Source organism: Balaenoptera musculus, chromosome 1, assembly GCF_009873245.2.
Source record: "Balaenoptera musculus isolate JJ_BM4_2016_0621 chromosome 1, mBalMus1.pri.v3, whole genome shotgun sequence".
NCBI lineage: Eukaryota > Metazoa > Chordata > Mammalia > Artiodactyla > Balaenopteridae > Balaenoptera > Balaenoptera musculus.
Window position 1 is genome coordinate 22,619,025 of NC_045785.1, and position 21,187 is coordinate 22,640,211.

The following is a 21,187-nucleotide window of genomic DNA, read 5'->3' on the forward strand; positions in this document are numbered from 1 at the left end:
AAGGGTAGTTTCTCTGCCTTTGGATTGGGCATTACTTTTCCTCTCACCCCCTACTATGTGTTGGGCCCTGCTATACTCAAAGATCTGGCACTTAGCCTAACAGGTGATGGTGTGTACCTAACTAATAACAAAAATCCCTCATGTGTGGATAGTACTTTACAGTTTACAAAGCCCTTTCATCTCCAGGCTAAGAATTAAAAGCCAGGACTGGATTTGAAACCTTTAAGATTCTAAAGCCTGTGTCAACAGTTTTGGTGTGGTGTTGCACGGCACTCGGCATTTGAGTGGTTTACATCTGCCTTATGTCTGGCTGTTTTCTGCTAGCCTAAGATCCCCACTTTTTTTTCAGGGTGATGATTATTAAATACTACACACTCCAATGAAGCCTCTTTAGGTACAGTGTGTCATTGCCTAGCACTTCATGGCATAGAGAATATTGGTTTTCATGAACCTGTATTTGCTGGATAACACAGTGGTGGTAGTGGTGAGCTGTCTTGTGATTGATCTTCAGGATTTATCCTTCATGGCACCAGATTTCCAGGTCTGATAGGTGAAGGAAGCCTCTGAGGCACAGAGGTGGTGGAGCTAGAGCTCCCGAACCTGAGGACCTGAGGCAGGGGACCAGAATATTCAAGAACAGGTGCTTCATCCCTAGTACACAGAATGACCTTGGCCAAGTCACCTGACCTAACTAAGCCTCAGCTTCCTTATGTATAACATGGGGATAACTCATTCACTCGTTCAGCAAATACTTATTTAGTGTGCACTGTTCTGGGAGATGAGCAAGAGGACAAAGTCCCTGCCCTCCTGGAGCTTGCAGTCTAGTGAGTCTAAACTGCAGCAATTTATTGAGAGGGACAAATAAGTAAATATATAGTAGAAAGTCAGGTAGAAGTGCCATGAAACAAAATTAAAGCAGGGCAAGGGTGTGTAAGTGGAGGCTGTTTTAGATAGGGTAGTCAGGTGGTCCTCAAGAGTCTCTTATGATGTTTCAAACAGATAACCATGTAATGTGCTCAGCTCGGTGCTGGCAATTGAGTGCTTACCAAATATATTATTATGTCAGCGAGCCCCACACCTCTCAGTCCATATTTTAGTCTCCAGATAGCAGTAATAATTAACACTTAGGTAGATCTTACTGTGAGCTAGGCACTGTTCTAAGCCCTTTACATATATATATTTTTAAATTAATTAATTAATTATTGGCGGCATTGGGTCTTCGTTGCTGCCGTGGGCTTTTCTCTAGTTGTGGCGAGCGGGGGCTACTCTTCGTTGTGGTGTGCTGGTTTCTCATTGCGGTGGCTTCTCGTTGCGGAGCAAGGGCTCTAGGTGCGCGGGCTTCAGTAGTTGTGGCTCATGGGCTCAGTAGTTGTGGCTCATGGGCTCTAGAGCGCAGGCTCAGTAGTTGCGGCACACGGGCTTAGTTGCTCCGCGGCACGTGGGATCTTCCTGGACCAGGGCTCGAACCCGTGTCCCCTGCATTGCCAGGCAGATTCTTAACCACTGCGCCACCAGGGAAGTCCCAGCCCTTTACCTATTTTAACTTATTTAATTTTCACAATAACTCTTATGAGGTAGGAATTGTTATTATCCCCTTTTATGGGTCGGAAACAAGCACAGAGTAGGGCAAACAATTAGGGAGACTGAGAATTGAACTCAGGTAGTCTGTTTCTAGAGGCTGAGCTGAGTTGTGAGGGGGCTGTGATTAGATACGAGGAGATGGTCTAGCTGTCATATACAGGCTCCGATGTCAGATTGCCTGGCTTCTAATCGTGGCAGGTCTAAGCCTCTCTGCTTGGGTTTCTTCATCTCGAAAATGGGAATACCAGAATTATCTTACCTTATAGGGACCATGCTTAAAACAGAGCCTTCTTTCTGCTCGCCTGTTCAGACACCAGCCTGGCAGGGAGTATGAAGGTCCAAGGGGCCTCTGAAAGTAATGAAAGGAAATAACAGCACATCAGGCAATTGTCAGAGCAACCCTAGGTTCATCTGGAGACCAGACTTCCGAAGCTAAGTTTTCATGATTTTGAGGCAGCCGGGGAAGAATTAGGAGACCCGTAAATGCAGAAGACAGCTGAAATCTTGGCGTGCCCACAACACTCAGCATCCATTTCAGGCCTTACACAGCTGCCCGGAGAGGTGAAGTCTCATCGAATGTCAGGGTTGGAATGGCGCCTAGAGACGTAAAGTTAGTAGATGGGGAAACTGAGGCCCAGAAAAGCTGAATGACTTACCCAAGGTCACTAGGTCCATTTGGGGGACAGTCAGCGTGGGTAGCTCGGGAGCAACTTCCAAATCTCAGACCCTTACCTGGCCCTCCTTGGGGTGGGTGGGGTGGGAAAGGGCGTCACCTTCGTCCAGGGCACTGGCTACGTTCCCCACGTGGGTACCTCAGGGGCCGGGAACGCACGGACCCGAGAGCGGGTTCGACCTGCGCCTGCGCACACGCGGCCAGCCCCTAGCCTTTTCCCCTCTTTTTCCTTCCCCGCCCTGCTACTTACCGGCTTAGGGGAGGGGGGGAAATGAGAGGAGCCCGAACTTGGCCTCAGCCAATGGGCTGGCGGGCCTCGGGCCCGGCCCACTACTTCCCTGCGGCGCCATCCAATAGAAATTTACTACAATGTTGTGGCGAATAGAGGGGGAGGGGCGCGCGGGGCGGGCTGGCTAAGGGCCGGGCGGGCCTCGCTTCGCTGAGTGAAGGCGGGAGGGCGCGCGCTGGGGCCGCCTGCTCGCTCCCTCACTCACTCGCTCCCTCCCTCCGCCGGTGGGTTAGTCAGTCAGTCAGTCATTCCGCCCGCCAGCAGCCCGCGGGCCAGCGAGCCGCAGAGGGCCGAGCCTCGGACGCCGGCGCCTCCTTCTGCCATTGTTCGTCTGGCGGCTGCAGAGGCGGGCGCGGGAGCCCGGGCCCCGGAGCCAGCGGTGAGGCTAGGCGGCGGCGGCGCGCGAGCGGAGCTGGGGTGGGGGTCGCGGAGCTGTCCCCGAGGGGACGGTCCTGGAGGCCGCAGCGGCGCCGAAGCCTCTTTGTCTCCAGCCCCCCGCAGGCCCGGGCCGGGGGAGCGCGCTCCACAGCCTCCGCACGCCTTCGGTACGCCGGTGGCCGAGGGGCTGGAGCCGGGACGCGGCCGGCCTGAGGGGAAAGAGGCAGGGGTGGCGCTGGGGGAGCGTTTAAAAGTTAGGCTCGGGGTGCATTTTTGACGAGGGGAAATCGGTACCGTCTGGTCTGTCAGTCATTGTACAGTGGGCAGGAGCCCTGTAAGGAAACCAGATGGGGGCGAGTTGCAGGTTTCGGGCGGCGAAGGTGTGGGGTGCAGCCTCAGAGAGGTTTCTCGGTGAAGAGGTAGCTGGGCGGTCTGGAGAAGTCAGGCGCAATGTGAGGGGTGGAGGGAGCCCTGCAAGGACTTTAAGGCCTTCCCGCCATAGACACCCACATCATTAAAAAAAATTCCCCAAACCCGAGGACTCTATGCTCTCCCGCTGAGTCTTCCCGGGTCCCAGGGACCAAAGGGTTAAATCGATTCTCTCAGCGTCGTGACCTCCTTTTTCAGTTCGCGCATCTGTCGGCTTGGACGTATTTCCTCCTGCTTGCTGGGCTGCCTTTACCTGTGGAGAGGCTGGATCTAGGCTCGCCCTCCGAGATGCATCCCCAGGCTGTTAGTCCTGGTGGGGGTTTGCCAAAAGAGGTTTTTTCTTCCCAGAAACGGGCATTCTCTTGAGAGAGAAAGTGATCTCACGTGAAACAAATTGCTGACGGATAGGTTTCTGGCCACATGATAGCGACTGTCATCCTGTTGTTTCTCTAACTGTACCCAACCATAAATGCCTAGTCTGTGGAGACGTCGTTTTTTTGGCATGTATTGCTGATAAGGAGTTAGTTTTTTTTTAAAGAGATGCCGAGCTTTTTTTAGTAGTCTGGGTGATTTCACAGCTGCTATTCTGTTCTTTCTGTTTTTAGGGAAGATTGCAAGAAATGGTAATGTCTCTGTCTTGGATATTATTATAGTGGATTTATACTCTCTTGAGGATATATACTGTACCCAGTGCTGTTGCTCATTATTGTTTTCTATATCTCAGTCTTGGCAGTATTTTTTACCGTTTAAATCAAATATATTTATATATATGCTATATATATTATAAATATCTTTATATAATTCTTATCATCCCAATTTTGTTGTGGAGCAATTAACTCTTACTTTTTATGGAAACTTGATGTACTCTTCATTTTCCTTTTCTGTAATTTGGAAACATAATAAGTTCTTTGCCAGCTGACCAATTTTGGTTTCATAAAATAGTTTCTTGAGGTGTTATTAATATAATCCATATGGAGTACATAGCAGAATATATGGCACACAATAAGCACTCAATAAATGACAGATTAAAAAAAATGGATATAATGCCTGAACATCAGGTTGCCTTGGTATCAAGGTGCTAATTCAGAGTGCCTTCTACAGGAAGGTTATAATTAAGGTAAAGATAGGCGTTATTCATATCCCTGGGGAAACTGAAGTGCGGTATATCTTTGCCACTATTAAAAGTGAACTTACCTGCAGCAGCATACTAACCTTCTGATTCCTCTTTCTTCTAGTAACAAAACTACACTTTTTTTCCTTGTATAATTGAATTCAGGCTTACAAATAAATGATTTTGATCTTTAGGCCTCACCGAAATTCTTCCAACATTTATACCAGTGTTTTATAACCAAATATCTTTTAGGTAAGTCCTTGCACAATGTGGTCCCAATCTACCTTTCTACCTTTATTCTCTTTATTACTTGTATTTTCCAACCAAAAAGAACTGCTCAGTAATAACCCGTGCTTTCCCATCTCTGTACCTTTGGCCATGAGGTTCCATCTATGCTTGTCATATATATTCCTTCTGACAGTTTTCAGTTCTCTTAAAAATGTCCCATATTAGTAATTTGAAGTGTGGGGAAAATTTCCCTATGTGAAAGGAACTTGATGGAATTTTTTGTTTTGTTTTGAGTTTTCTTTGAGCTTCCTCAATATGGCCAGCCAGTTGAATTTTAACTGGTGTTTGTCAAAAGGATTTAGGTCCTAAGTGCCCCATCAATGTGTGTAGCCCTTAGTGGTAGAGGATGGCTGATGGTAGATTAAGAAAATCGCTTAGGCTTCCATTCTACTCAGAGCTAAGGACTCTACCAGTTGACAAGTTTAACACTTGGAAACTCTGGCTGTCAACAAATAGACTAAACTAATAGAAGAAAGTTTTACATTTTAGGTGGATTTCTGCTTGCTTTCTACATCTCTTCTCTTTCTTGGTGGTCTAAGGGTCAACGTGTCCTTAATGTTGGTTAAACATTCAAATCATATTTATTGTATCCAAGTATTAGATATGGTAAACAAGCCTATGTTTTATTTAATTTTATTTTTTGGCTGCGCCTCAAGGCATGTGTGATCTTAGTTCCCTGGCCAGGGATTGAACCGGCGCCCCCTGCATTGGAAGCTCAGCGGCTTAACTACTGGACCACCGGGGAACCCCCAAGCCTACGTTTTAAAGTAGGCTCATCCTCAATATAATATGTAAAATAACATGATGTGATACTTTATATAATAGTAAGAGAATAGTACACAAATCTTTCTCTTTTCATTTTAAAAGTACTTGTATCCTTTCTTTTTCTCTTAAGAAACATTTCTAAGCTAATATCTAAATTAACAAATGATTTTAAATGATTTCTGTCTCCTCTGAAAAAAAATGGTTGTGGCATTTTGTTGAGATATGACCTATGTATTTTTCCTGTTATTCTCTTTTGTCAGGTTTGTGCCTCACATTTAAAATTCACCAGTGTGATGTTTTCTTGTATGCAGCTTGAGTTTAAAATTTTTGGAAACTACAAAGCCAGCCTTCCATTTTATTCCTTAGTTTATGGTCTTAATTTTAAACAGATTCATTTTATGGGAGATAGTGTGCTTACAGTGCTATTTGGTTTCCTTCCTCCTGCTCCTAAGAAAGCTTCAGAGTTAAGCTTGTCAGAAGCATTGCCTAAAAGTCACAGGATTCTTGAATTCTCTGCAGGTACTTTGGTATGCTTATCAGTAGATTGTGATTTAAAATGTGCAGTCTGTGATTTGTGATGTGAGTTATAGGGCTTGCTTATATTGTTTTCTGAATGTCCAAATCTAATTTAATATTGGTGATCTGATTTTATAACTTTAGAATATCAGTGGCTATCAGGGGCTAAATGTGGTTCTGAAATCAATAGGAGCGCATATTTAGATCACAGTCTGTTTCCTTGTTATCTAAGAAGCAGGTCAGTGCAAGTGCTGCCAGTGTACTTTTCCAAGAGTCTCATCAAATTCGTGATTGGTCACATGTATATTCAAATGCAGATTCATTGCTACCTCTAAAGGACTTGTTTTTTCCCCAACTGCTTGAGCGTAGAATGTCCTTATTTTATTTGTGAGCTAAACAATAATAATTCTAACATCTTTTTTCTTATGAACAACTTTGCTTTTTTTCTGTGAATAAAGGCCCCAAGGATTAAACTTTTAAAAACTATTAAAAGAGGCCTCTGAATTGATCAGTTACAGGTCTTATTTATGCAGAGAATCTAGAATTATTGGAAGGTAGTTGATTCATTGCATCTGTAATAGCTTTTAGTTAGAGAAGAGCCAGATTCCAAATATATATGTCAATTTTTGTTGTTCATTTAAGTTTGTTGGTATGCCACTGGTAGCTTACTTTGTGTCCTTTTTATGAGTGGGTTCATGGTGTGCTCAGTAAAATGTGGTGTAACAAATACTCTGGTGTACACACTGGGTTAGATTAGGATTTATTTATTTATTTAATAAATTTATTTAATTAATTTATTTTTTGGCTGCATTGGGTCTTCGTTGCTGTGCACGGGCCTTCTCTAGTTGCGGCGAGCGGGGGCTACTCTTCGTTGTGGTGCACGGGCTTCTCATTGCGGTGGCTTCTCTTATTGCAGAGCACGGGCTCTAGGTGCACGGGTTAATTCTAGATTATAGTTGACCCTTAATGCAGGGGTTAGGGGTGCTGACCCTCCGTGCAGTTGAAAATCCATGTGTAACTTATAGCTGGCCCTTCATATATGTGGTTCTTCCATGTATGTGGTTCTGCCTCTGAGGATTCAACCAACCTTGGATGGTGTAGTACGGTAGTGTTTACTATTGAAAAAAGTCTGTGTATAAGTGAACCTGTGCAGTTCAAGCCCCTGTTATTCAAGGGTCAACTGTATTATCTAATAATATTATCTATTAATAGGGACAGGAATACATCAATTTCTTTTTGGAAATAGGTGGAAATAATAAGATAAAATAAAATAGAGTATAATATATACTCCTGTAGTTAATTGTGATTTATAAATGCGATCTGCCTGCTCCTTGTGTCTACCATCCTCTATAAAAATCCAGATAAACTTTTTGGTAGGCCCTTTATATGGCTGAATTGTAACACTGGACCCAACATAGACTGAGGTTTAGTTACTTTCCACGTTAATATTCACTCAGACACTTTAATATTATATTTTGATAGCATTAAACCATTATAAAGTTACTGAGTGAGCAACTCTGTGATTTAACAACATTAAAGCATGGGATTATTTTGAATGGGTTAAATTTCAGCCTGTGACCCACAACAAGTGTAACAGAAATGTATACTTTTGGTAATTTATGAATATGTAGTACTATGCCAAGGTTCAGTTGTGATTGCTATTTAACTATTAGTTAATGCTTACATAAATTCAGTAACCCTGTTAGAATCATTTTAACACAATGGGATCTTAACAGTATGTCTTTGAGTACATCATCTTATAAAGAAATGCTATTTTAATTTATATGTCAGGCATTTTTTTTTAAAGAGTTTTTATCTTTAAAAAATTAAAAAAAAATTTTTTTTTTCAAATTTATTTATTTTATTTATTTACTTTTGGCTGCGCCGGGCCTTCGTCGCTGCATGCGGGCCCTCCCTAGTTGCGGCAAGCGGGGGCCACTCTTCGTTGCAGTGAGCGGGAGCTACTCTTTGTTGCGATGTGTGGACCTCTCACCGCCGCGGCCTCTCTTGTTGCGGAGCACAGGCTCTAGGCACGCGGGCCCCAGCAGCTGTGGCGTGTGCGCTCAGCAGTTGCAGCTCGTGGGCTCCAGAGTGCAGGCTCAGCAGTTGTGGCACACAGGCTTATTTGCTCCATGGCATGTGGGATCTTCCCAGACGAGGGATCGAACCCGTGTCCCCTACATTGGCAGGCGGACTCCCAACCACTGTGCCACCAGGGAAGCCCAGGCATGTATTTCAATTAACCAGTTTGAAATTCTACATATATTCAAGTGAAAAGTGTTTCACCTTGATAATACACTTGGTACAGATTTTTGAAATTCATTTACCCTGCTGGTTTTGACCATATGGACACAGGCAGACCTGTCAAGAGCTTCAAGGATTTAAGCCCTCAAATTTTACCTGCCAGCCATTTCATCATGCAGTAGGGACACATGGAAGACAGTTTAAAGTGAAGGCTCTTTTTTTTTATTGCTGCCACCCACTTGCACTTTCTTGCCCTTTTATTGTTTTTAATGATTCAGGAAATCGACACTGTTGCTAACTTACTACCTGCAGTGTTCTGCGAATCTTGATGGTATTATATAATTATATAAGCCGTTTGCGTGGTGTCATATGATGTTGTATATATGTCCTCCCACACATGTGTCTTTAGAGTAATTTCTTTCCATCTGGTGTTGGAAATGAGCTCTTTGTGAGGTTATTTTTAAATCTTCAAGCTTTCTGGCATCCTCAACACTTGAAATAACACAATTGCTTTTGACGGCAAGAAAACCCACATAGTATATTTAGTGGGGTTTTTTTTCCAGTGAAAATGTGAATAGTATTTTATTTTAAAAATCATATCCTGTGTTCCAAATAGGCAAAACATGTGCTTTATGTTTAGATTGTTTCCAGATAATTTTGTTAGTAGGAAATAATCAGTCAGTTGTTGCCAAGTAGATAAAGTAAAGGAGAAATAGTTAAGGGAAAGGATGCCAAGAATAAGAGAACTGTTGGAAGAAAGATGTTTCAGAGATATTTTATTCTCTGAAGGTTTATTGGAATCCTCTTCTGAACTCTTGCAGCATTTATTTGTTTCATACCAAATTTGTCAAGTGTTGCTTCATATTGCACATGAAACTGGTGTTTCCCAATGAGGTTGTCAGCTTCTGGAGGGCAGAGGGTCAATATCGTGTCTTTCATTGTCCTCCCCATCCCCCCAAACACAGATATTGCTTAGTACAGTAGCTAGATAGGTAACATAGACATGTAGAATTGTAGTGAGAATGTGAGTTCCAGGATAATTAAGATTAAAACCTGGTTAAAATTCTGACTGCTTCTGATTGCCTCTGTGTGTGTGTATCATATTTTCTTGCAAAGTAAGTTGCAGATATCATGACAATCTACTCCTAAAATACTTCAGTATCTCCTAAGAATAAAGAGATTATTCTACGTTAGTCACAATACCATTATCATACATAAGAAAATTAGCAATATTTACATAATAACAACGAATATCCAGTCTATATTTTAAAAAGATTGATGTCATCTACTCAGAAAGATTCATCCAATAATTTCTTTTCTCCAGATGCTATTTTTGTTGACTTCTCTTTGCTAGTTGTATTATCTCTAACATGACTGTTAGTGAACATTGGTTAACAAGAAATGTTTAATAGTTAATGTACTCCCTTTGGTGTTTCATAAGATTGAGAAGACTAGCATTGGGGTGAATGATTGCATAATGATCAGAGCATCATATTTAAATAAATATCTTAAAGAATATATCAGGTTTCCAAAGGGCATCGTGTTTTTGTTTTGTTTTTAGATTTTTATTATGTGTACTGTGGTAGGCAGCCTTTAAGATGGCTCCAGTGATTCCTGCCTCATGGTTTTCATGCCTTTGTGTAATCCCTGCCCTTTGAGTGTGCCCTGGACCCAGTGACTTCTTTTTTTTTTTAAATAAATTTATTTATTTATTTATTTTTGGCTGCCTTGGGTCTTCGTTGCCGCGCACAGGCTTTTTCTAGTTGCGGCGAGTGGGGGCTACTCTTCGTTGCAGTGCGTAGTCTTCTCATTGCAATGGCTTCTCTTGTTGCGGAGCACGGGCTCTAGGCTCGTGGGCTTCAGTAGTTGTGGCACGTGGGCTCAGTAGTTGTGGCTCGTGGGCTCTAGAGTGCAGGCTCAGTAGTTGTGGTGCATGGGCTTAGCTGCTCCGCGGCATGTGGGATCTTCCCGGACCAGGGATTTGAACCCATGTCCCCTGTATTGGCAGGCGGATTCTTAACCACTGCGCCACCAGGGAGGTCCACCAGTGACTTAACTTCTAATGAATAGAATACAGCACAAGTGGTGGGATGTCACTTCCAAGATTGGGTTACAAAAGGCTGTGGTTTCTGTCTTGGGCACTCTCATCTTAGGTACTCTCTGGCCCTCTTCCTGTCACTCGTATCACCAGCTGCTATAACCTAGGAACACTCAGGCAGTCTATGGAGAGGCCCACGTGGTGAGAAACCAAGTCTGTTAGTAACTACTATGAAAGTGAGCTTGGAAGCAGGTTCTTCAGGCAGAGTTGAGCTTTGAGAGGAGTGTAAACCTGGTTGACAACTTGACTGCAACTTCATGAGAGACCTTGAGCTAAAGGCACCGAGCTAAGCCATGCTTGAATTCTTGACCCACAGAAACTGAGATAATAAATGTTTGTTGTTTTAAGCCACCAAGTTTTGGAGGTAATTTGTTGTATGACAGTAGACAACTAATATACCTACCATTTATTAATTTAATAAATATTTATTGATCATCTACTATTCACCAGGCTCTGTCCTAAGTGCTTTGGGACATAACAGTGAAAAAAGTAGATTAGAAATGTCTGGAGTTTACATTTTAGTGGGAGAGGACAAATAATAAAGTATACAAATCAGGGATAAAATATATAAGATTTTAGTGAGGATCAGGGAAAGCAGGATAAGGGGACAAAGAGTGAGGGAAGTGGGGTGGATATTTTCAGTAGAGTGGTCAGAAACAACCTCTCTGGTAAGGTGACTTTTGAGCAGAGTCCTGAATGGTATCTGGAGAAGAGCATTCCAGGCGGAACAACATGTGCAAAGGTTAAGCGTGTTTGGTGTGTTTGAGAAACATTGAGTAAGCCAGCATGGCAGGGTCAAGATGATCTAGGGGGAAATGTTAGGAGTTGAGTTCAGAGAGGTTACAGGCGGGAGGAGCAGTTCATGTGGTGCCTTGTTGGCTATGCTACAGACTTTGCATTTTTTTTTCTGAGATGGGAATTCTTTTTTTTTAATTAATTAATTAATTAATTAATTAATTAATTTTTGGCTGTGTTGGGTCTTCGTTTCTGTGCGAGGGCTTTCTCTAGTTGCAGCAAGCGGGGGCCACTCGTCATCACGGTGCGCGGGCCTCTCACTATCGCGGCCTCTCTTGTTGTGGAGCACAGGCTCCAGACGCGCAGGCTCAGTAGTTGTGGCTCACGGGCCTAGTTGCTCCGCGGCATGTGGGATCTTCCCAGACCAGGGCTCGAACCCATGTCCCCTGCACTGGCAGGCAGATTCTCAACCACTGCGCCACCAGGGAAGCCCCAAGAGATGGGAATTCTTGAGAGGATTTTAACAGAGGTGTGGCATGATCATTTAATTAATACATACTAATTGATTATCCACAATGAGCAGGACCTTGTGTGTATATGTGGTCACAAAAGTGTAGAAGACATGACCCCTGTCCTAAGGAAGTTTAGTGATCTAGTATTAGAAATCACTGGGCATGCACCAAAAACTTAGGAATAGAGGCGCCGTGTTGGAAAGGCACATAGTTATAGGAAGAGCACAGAGTATGACCTGGGTTAAAATTCTGGCTCTTCTACTTGGTTTAACACATTTCAACCACAATTTACTGGGTGGTATTATATACCTGGTAAAATAGTAATGCTACTGTTTATTGATGACTTACTATGAGCCACAGTCTGGGCTGTGTGCTTTGCAGGGATGACATAGGTGTTGAAGAGTGTGAGCTCCAGGGCTAGAATGCCTGGTTTTAAATTCTCGTTATGTCACTCTTTAGTTGGTGGTGACCTTGGGCAAATTACTTCTGTACCTCAAGTTACTCATTGTGTAACATGTGGATGATAAAAAATACTTACCTTTTAAGGTTGTTATGATGAAAAATGAGTTAATATATGCAAGGTATTTAGAACAGTGTCTGGCACCAGATAAATGTTAGCCATTATTTTTACATTTAAGCCTCACCACAACCCTATGAAGTAGGTGTGAGTCATCCCATTTTACATTTTAAGTAGCAGGTTAAAAATTAAGTAACTTGTCCAAAGTTGTACAACTAGCAAGTGAAAATTGGCCTCAAAGCCGAATTCTTTACTGCTGTACCTTTACTTAGTACAACCATGAACATGTTAGGGAGGAGAGAAGCAGGCCTTCTGTCAGAGATAATGATTTCTTAATGATTGTGATCTTGTGAAAGTACTTTTCTATGCCTCAGTTTTCTGTAAAATCAGGATAATACCCACATTACACAGAATACATAATAATAACAAACAAAAACAAACCTGCAGTGTGCCCGCCATCCACAGATAATCAGCAAATGTCAGTTCCCTTTTACGTATGATAAAATATGACCTCGTGAAAATGGGGCAAATAATCTTTGGTTAAGGAGAAGAATTTTTATATCTTGACCCATACCGTTTTTCTACTTAAATTGGGCATCTATGTTTCTATATTATTATTATATATAAATAAATATAGCTCTATAGAAATGTATATGGTTTTGTCTGCCTTTGGATTTGATTCAGACTTACACCGTAACATTTTTAAGCCTGAGTGTTAGTATTCTAAAGACCCGTTTCACAGCAGCTCTGGCTTCAGAGCTTCATTTCCGGGTTGGTAGGACACGATCATGTGGTTGATGTCCCGATTGTTGCTTTTATCTTTTTCGGCAGATGTGAAAGTAAACATACAAGGTTGAAAAACAGGAAGGGGTTTGGCTGCTGTTCGTTGGGAGGGTATTTTTGCAGGGGAATTTGTACATAGCCACCTGAAATCTGAAGTGCCTTGACTCTTCCTTTTAGCAGATACAAAAAGATACTATACCTTATTGTCATAGAGTAAATAAAAAAGCAAATGATTTTGCAGTTTAATGAATTTGTGAATTTGCATATATTTCTGTGTTGAAACATGTTGGAGAAGTGAGATAGTGTGTTTCTTTTTTTGTTTGAAACAGAGAACTGATGTGTGACTTCATAGTCACCCCCATTCTGGGTTCTTTTTACCTGGGGAATACTTTTTCAATAAGGAAATGTAGAGCTTTTTGTTATTGTTGGGTATCTGTATCATTACACTTGAACTTCAGAAGCCAAAACTTAAGACAGCGTTTTTCTACTTGGCTCTTGTCTTTGTTTCTGAGGAAAGGGATGAACACATATGAAATGTTAGCTATATAGCAGGTACTGCTCTTCGTATATGCTAAGTGCATATATTAAATTTAAATATTTCCATCTTTGACATTCAATCCACAATGAGTTGTTTTTATTGATTTGGAGAAATCCCTTCCTCTCTCCCTTCTCCTTCTCCTTCCCCTTCCCTTTCCTTCCCTCCCTCCCTTTCTTCCTTCCTCCTCCTTCTCTTAAATGATTCTCTCCCATACTTTTGCTGAACAGTTTTCTATTAATAGTATTTGGAGGCAGTGTGATGTAGCAGCGAGTAACGGTATGGATTTTGGAATCAGATAGACCTGGTTTTACAGTAAGGTTGTTTTTGGTAGGAAGAAACTGCTTTCTATCTTAATAAATAAAAGCCAGTATCCTCCAGAGTTGGCTTTAGGAGGAGATTCTGCACATGGAGTAGGATAATTGGAACTCCCAGCAAGGACTTTTGTTCCCAAAGATTCAGCTTTCCCTGGGGGAATCCCTTGCTGACCTCAGGGAGTGTTGCCTTCCTTTAATTTTCTGTCCCAGAGGTGAGTCTTCTCTTAATACTCCTGTAGTACACAGCTGAGACCAGGCTGGAACATTTAGTACTTTGCTAAAGGCTAGGAGATACAAAAGGGAAATAAGCTGAGAGTTACTAGGATGCTTCTGTATAATCTGGCTCACAAGATAAAACTCCTCTTTTATTGGTGGTCTTCTTTTGGGATGGCTCCCCTCTTAATTGCAACACACATGTCTGCCTTCCAGTGGCAGAAGCCATTTCCACTAACGCTTCTACCTGGGAGTGCCTACAGCATATACAGATTGCCCTAAACCCAAAGGAGAAGGCCAAGAAAAAAAAGAGGTTCTCTGTTTTGCCAGCCTTTGGATATATTTGAGAGAGGAGCCACTTCTTGCTTGTGATCAACACCAGGTCTATACAACCTTTAAGGGAAACCACAGTTACTCGTAGAATATCTAATTAGCATTCACAGAAAAAAACAGAGGGGTTTGGGGGTAGAAGTGGGGGGGGGGCTTCCTTTTAACCATTTACCCCAGATTATATAATCTCTGATTATAACTCAGTAATTTGGCACAAAATAGCTCTCAATAAATATTCCCTCCCCATTTTTTGATTCTTAACCCCATTTATACCTAAGGAGCTATCCTTTAAGTTTGTTGTAATTTTATCTCAGAGTTTTGCTTGAAGAGATCCTAGTCCTTAATCAGGTCCAAAGCTGGGCTGAGGGCAGTGGTGATAAACATCACTTGGTGTGATCAAGATGGAACACCTGGTTCTCTGAGCAGTCTAAGTTTAAATGTTAAAAGAAGTGTCCTTTGTATCACAGACTATTAATTCCAGAAGGGGATATAGAACTTGGCTACTGCTACAAGGTTCCTGGCTTGTTTTAAGGTAGAAAAAGTATAATAGAATCAAAGACCTTTGGAGTCACAGACCTGGTTTAGAATCCTGGCTCTGATACTGTTTAGCTGTATGTATTTGGGCAAGTTACTTATCCTCCTTGTTTCTCAGTTTCTTTATTTGTTAAATTTATGTAACGTTTGACATGACATTACTACCTTTTAGAACTGCTGAAAAGACTGGAAATAATATGTAATATGTTTAATGTAGTGCCAGCACACAGTGGACAATTAATGAATAGGAAATAATAATTATTATTATTTTAAATGACATTTCTTTAAAATCCATCTTCTCTGATTTATACATATTCTGACCTTGGCTTTTTTTTTTTTGACAGCTTTATTGAGATATAATTAATTAACAATTTTCTCATTTAAAGTATACAATTCAGTGTTTTCTAGTATGTGCAGGCATTATCTCAATCTAATTTTAGAATATTTTTGTCCCCTCAAAAAGAACCCCTGTACCCATTAGCAGTCAATCCCCATTCCCCACCCTGCAATCCCAGCACTAGGCAACCACTAACTATCAATACTTCGTGTCTCTATAGATTTGCCTGTTCTGGATATTTCATATAAATGGAATCATTCAGTATGTGGCCTTTTGTGATTGGCATCTTTCAATTAGCATTTTCAGGGTTTGTCCATGTGGTGGTGTATCAATAGCTCATACCTTTTTATTGCTGAGTAAGATTTCATTATATGGCTATACTACATTTTATTTATCCATTCATCAGCTGATGGACATTTGGGTTGCTTTCACTTTTGACTATTATGAATAATGCTGCTGTGAACATTCACGCACAAGTTTTTGTGTGAACATATGTTTTCATTTTTCCTGAGTATGTACATAGGATTGGAATTGCCAGGTCATATGGTAACTCTGTTAACATTTTGAGGAACTGTCATTGGCTGGTTTTAATCATGTTTTTCCTCTTTGATTGCATGATCTTCTGTTTTCTGTCAGCCATCTTCACTGTTAGTTACCAACAGCTTACTAAATTATTTATTTATTTGGCTGCGTTGGGTCTTTGTTGCTGCGCGTGGGCTTTTCTCTAATTGTGGCGAGTGGGGGCTACTCTTCATGTGGTGCTCGGACTTCTCATTGCGGTGGCCTCTCTTGTTGCAGAACACTGGCTCCAGGCACGCGGGCTTCGTAGTTGCAGCACGCGGGCTCAGTAGTTGTGGCTCATGGGCTTCGGAGCGCAGGCTCAGTAGTTGTGGCGCACGGGCCCAGTTGCTCCGCGGCATGTGGGATCTTCCCAGACCAGGGCTCGAACCCGTGTCCCCTGCATTGGCAGGCAGATTCTTAACCACTGCCCCACCAGGGAAGTCCATGAATTATTATTATTTTTAAAAATTATTTATTTATTTATTTATTTTTGGCTGTGTTGGGTCTTCGTTGCTGTGCGCGGGCTTTCTCTAGTTGCGGCAGGCGGGGGCTACTCTTCCTTGCGGTGCGCGGGCTTCTCATTGTGGTGGCTTCTCTTGTTGTGGAGCACGGGCTCTAGGCACGCGGGCTTCAGTAGTTGTGGCACATGGGCTCAGCAGTTGTGGCTCACGGGCTCTAGAGCACAGGCTCAGTAGCTGTGGTGCACGGGCTTAGTTGCTCCGCGGCATGTGGGATCTTCCCAGACCAGGGCTTGAACCCGTGTCCCCTGCATTGGCAGGTGGATTCTTAACCACTTTGCCACCAGGGAAGCCCCCATGAATTATTTTTGATTATGTTCTTACTGTTTAGCTGTATCCCATCTTGCTTAAATAATGTCATTGCAAATGAATCTGTTTTTTTATAGATTATACCACCTATCCATGAAATGTTCTTTTCTATTTCATCACCTTTTTTTACCTGTTATCTTTCTCTCTGGCTGAATATAGTTTTACAAATAAAAGTTCTAAATAAAATTCTACTGAAATTTGATCCGTACTTGGTTTACTGTACCTGGTTATGAATAGTACACAAGATCTGTGATAGGAGGAGAGACCTTTTTTTTTTTAAATTTTACTTATTTTATTTACTTTATTTTTGGCCGTGTTGGGTCTTTATTGTTGCGCACGGGCTTTCTCTAGTTGCAGCGAGTGGGGGTTACTCTTCGTTGCGGTGCGTGGGCTTCTCACTGCGGTGGCTTCTCTTGTTGCGGAGCATGGGCTCTAGGTGCGAGGGCTTCAGTAGTTGTGGCATGCGGGCTCAGTAGTTGTGGCTCGTGGGGTCTAGAGCACAGGCTTAGTAGTTGTGGTGCACGGGCTTAGTTGCTCTGCGGCTTGTGGGGTCTTCCCGGACCAGGGCTCTAACCCATGTCCCCTGTATTGGCAGGCGGATTCTTAACCACTGTGCCACCAGGGAAGTCCTGCTAAACTTTAAAATAACCAAATGATTTCTCATTTAGATATCTCTTCTACTTTATTTTAAATTATCTAGAAAAGCAGGTATAACAAATGATAGGTTATTGATTCTCATCAGAGACAATTTTCTATGTGAAAATTGTGACCAAGATAGACTGGTTTTACTTTAGTGTATAAAAAGTAACCCTTTACACATTGAGAAACTCTTTGCCTTTTTGTCTGTATTTCATCTTCTATTTTTCTAAGATTTTATCTATTTTTAGAAATTCTGTTACTACCTGAAGCAGTTGACTCTAAGATCTACATTTTCCAATCTTGACACCCATACTTCATTTCTGTCTTTTCACTGTCTATGGTTAACTCCTTTTGGATATTTTATGTCATCACCTCTTCACCATTTATCTCTGCAGTATTTTATTCTTTGCTAGTCACTGTACTAGAAATCAGGATTTCAGAGATGAACAAGGCACAATTCCTACCCTCAAAGAAACTACCAGTAAAAGTGGGAATAGCTCTGTAAGGAGATATGCACAGGATATTATGGGATTACAGAGAAGGAAAACCAAGGAAGAAAAGAAAATTCTACCCGGGACAAGGGAGTAGCCAAGGGAAAGCCTTCCAAGAAGTGACTCTGAGTAAATTCTTGAAGGACACATGAGAATTAGCCAGTCCAATTGGAAAGGAGTGTGTGTGAAGAGTTTTTCAGATAGAAGGAACTGTAAATGCAAAGGCCTAAAAAGGAGAAACAAGTTAGGAGAACTTTGAGTAATTTTCTGCCTTAGAGTACATCATGTGGAGAGAGATGTAGTGAGAAATCAGATCATGAAGAATCATGGATGCCATTATTAAGGGATTTAAACTTTGTTCTGAAGCATATGGTGAGCCATGAGCTGATTATATTATTGAAAGATTATTCTGGTGGCTCTGTGGAGGATGAATGGGAGAGGACTGAAACTGGAGGCAGGAAGAAGAAATAAAAGGCTGCTATGTTAAACCAGAACAAAGATTACTGGGGCCTGAACCTAGACAGTGACAGTGGAAAGGATAAGATAAGTTAAGAGATATTTAGGAGTTAGGTTAAATTTCATTTGAAGATGCATTGACTGTGTGAAGCAAGGTCGACACCCAGGTTTTTTGTTTGTAGGACAGGGCTTATGATTAGGTTTGCTTGTTACATAACCTTAGTGTTCTGCACTTCTCTGTAATACTCAGTACCTTTGTAATTTCTTGTTTAATTTCTACCTTCCCTGCTAGACTATAAGACTCTGAAGGCAAGAACCATATCTGTGTTACTGATTTTCAAATACTTAGTGACCAGTTTACTGCCTGCCATACTGTGTGAATGGATGAATGAGGAAGTAAATGGTGCTGCCATTGACCAGTACAGGTTAAATGTACGATGAGGAATATGTTTAAGGGAGGAATGGGTAAGGGAGATATTCAGCAGGCATTTCTAAGGCCAGCCTCATTTTTCCAGTCCTGTCCTTGCTGTTTCATTGTTTTTTTGTTGTTGTTTTTTTATACTAGCAACAGTAATTTTCCCTTCCCCAGACTTGAAACCGTGGTTTAATATTTTTCTTCTTTATATCCTTCACCCATCATATTCTCTTTGTCATCAAGTTCTCTTATGTCTCTCATTTTATTTTATTTTATTTATTTTTTATTTACTTATTTTATATTTGGTTGTGTTGGGTCCTCGTTGCTATGCATGGGCTTTCTTTAGTTGAGGGTTGTGGTGCGTGGACCTCTCATTGTGGTGGCTTCTCTCGTTGCGGAGCACGGGCTCTAGGGCACACGGGCTTCAGTAGTTGCGGCACACGGGCCCAGCAGCTGTGGCTCGTAGGCTCCAGAGCACAGGCTCAGTAGTTGTGGCACACAGGCTTAGTTGCTCCACGGCATGTGGGATCTTCCCCGACCAGGGCTCGAACCTGTGTCTCCTGCATTGGCAGGCAGATTCTTAACCACTGCACCACCAGGGAAGCCCATGTCTTTCATTTTAATATGTCTTGGATTTGTCCTTTCATTTGCATTCTTGCTGACAAAGCACTAACTCAGACCAAGGCTAAATTGTGTTAACCTTTTTTTATATGTAAACTTTTATTTTGGAAGTTTTATTTTATTTTAAATTTTATTTATTTATTTTTTGGCTGCATTGGGTCTTCGTTGCTGCGCGTAGGCTTTCTCTAGTTGCCTCGAGCGGGAGCTACTCTTCGTTGTGGTGCACGGGCTTCTCATTGTGGTGGCTTCTCTTGTTGTGGACCATGGGCTCTAGGCGCATGGGCTTCAGTAGTTGTGGCTCACAGGCTCTAGAGTGCAGGCTCAGTAGTTGTGGTGCACGGGCTTTGTTGCTCCGAAGCATGTGGGATCTTCCTGGACCAGGGATCAAACCTGTGTCCTCTGCATTGGCCGGCGGATTCTTAACCACTGTGCCACCAGGGAAGTTCCTATTTTGGAACAGTTTTAGATTTATAAGATTACTGCGAAGATTGTACAGATTGTTCCTGTATACCCCACACCCAGTTTCCCCTAGTATTAATATCTTATGTTAGTATGGTACGTATGTTAAAATTATTTAACCATATTGATACATTATTATTAAAGTCCATACTTTTTTTTTTTAAAGCAAATTTTTATTTATTTTTTATTTTTGGCCATGCTGAGAGGCTTGTGGGATCTTAGTTCCCTGAACAGGGATTGAACCCGGGCCCTTGGCAGCGAGAGCACAGAGTCCTAACCACTGGACCGCCAGGGAATTCCCAAGTCCATACTTTATACATTCAGATTTCCTCAGTTTTTTCTATGTCCTTCTTTCTGTTCTAGGATCTCATCCAGGATACACATTACCTTTAGGAGCAGTGTCTCCTTAGACTTCTCTTGGTTGTGGCAGTTTCTCCAGCTTTCCTTATTTTTGATGATCTTGACTGTTCTGAGGATTACTGGTCAGCTATTTCGTAGAATGTACCTCAAATGGGATTTGTTAGATGTTTTTCCCATGATTTGGATAACAGGGTTTTGGGAGGAAACCACAAAGGTAAAGTGCTATTCTCATTATATCCTGACAAGGGTACATACTATCAATATGATTTATCACTGTTGATATTGACCTTGCTCTTGACTTGAGGTAGTTTGTTGTCTTTCTCCACTGTAAAATTTCTCTTTTTCCCCCTTCCTTTCCATACTGTACTCTTTGAAAGGAAGTCACTATGCACAACCCTCACTTAAGGAGTGGGGCGTTATGCTCCACTTCCCTGGGGGCAAAGTATCTACCTCAATTATTTGGAATTCTGCACCAGGGATTTATCTGTTCTCCATTTATTTATTCAACCATTTATTTATGGGTATTTATATATATTTTAGATTATAATTCAATGCTACTTTATTTTGTTGTTCAAATTGTTCCAGCTTTGGCCATTGGGAGCTCTTTTAATTGGCCTCTAGGTTCCTTAGACATACCCTCATCAGTGTACGTGTGTGTGTGTGTGTGTGTGTGTGTGTGTGTGTGTGTGTGTTTTAACACTTTCTTACTTTCTGGCACTACAGGATGCTCCATGCTTATTTTGTATAATTACTGTCCCAGTCCTGGAATCAGTTATTTCTCTCAGGAACCCTGTTCCTTTTATAGGAGAATGGTATTAGAAACCAAGACCTGTGCATTAACTACCTAGTTGATCTTCTTGCACTTGGTCTTTTTCCTTTCCAGTTCATCCTGCCATGTTTATCTTCCTTAAATAGAACTTCCATTGAGTAGGCGATTTATCTCCTTAAGAGTTATTATAGCTCTCTACTGCTGATCTGATCAAACACTATCTTTAGCTTAGCTTTCTTGGCCTCACCTAATTTACTTTTCTCATTTGTTTAAGGGTTTATCTCTCATTTCCTTCTTGTGCTGTTCTGACCTTGGCATGATTTTCCCTTTCTTTTTTTTTTTTTTAAATTAATTAATTAATTTATTTATTTATTTTTGGCTGTGTTGGGTCTTCGTTTCTGTGC

At 41.8% G+C, this 21,187-nt stretch overlaps 1 protein-coding gene across 29 annotated transcripts in view; it reads left to right on the forward strand.

Moving 5' to 3' along the window:
• EPB41 (erythrocyte membrane protein band 4.1) overlaps positions 1-21,187 on the forward strand; it is a 204,777-nt gene that overhangs the window by 16,581 nt on the left and 167,009 nt on the right. The window contains exon 1 of one of the 29 annotated variants that reach the window (XM_036846959.1): positions 2,722-2,922. The exons of the other annotated variants lie outside the window; for them this stretch is intronic. The gene's annotated coding sequence lies outside the window, so the exon portion shown is untranslated. Of the gene's footprint in view, positions 1-2,721; positions 2,923-21,187 lie in introns of those variants that run through there. 29 annotated transcript variants of the gene reach the window in all.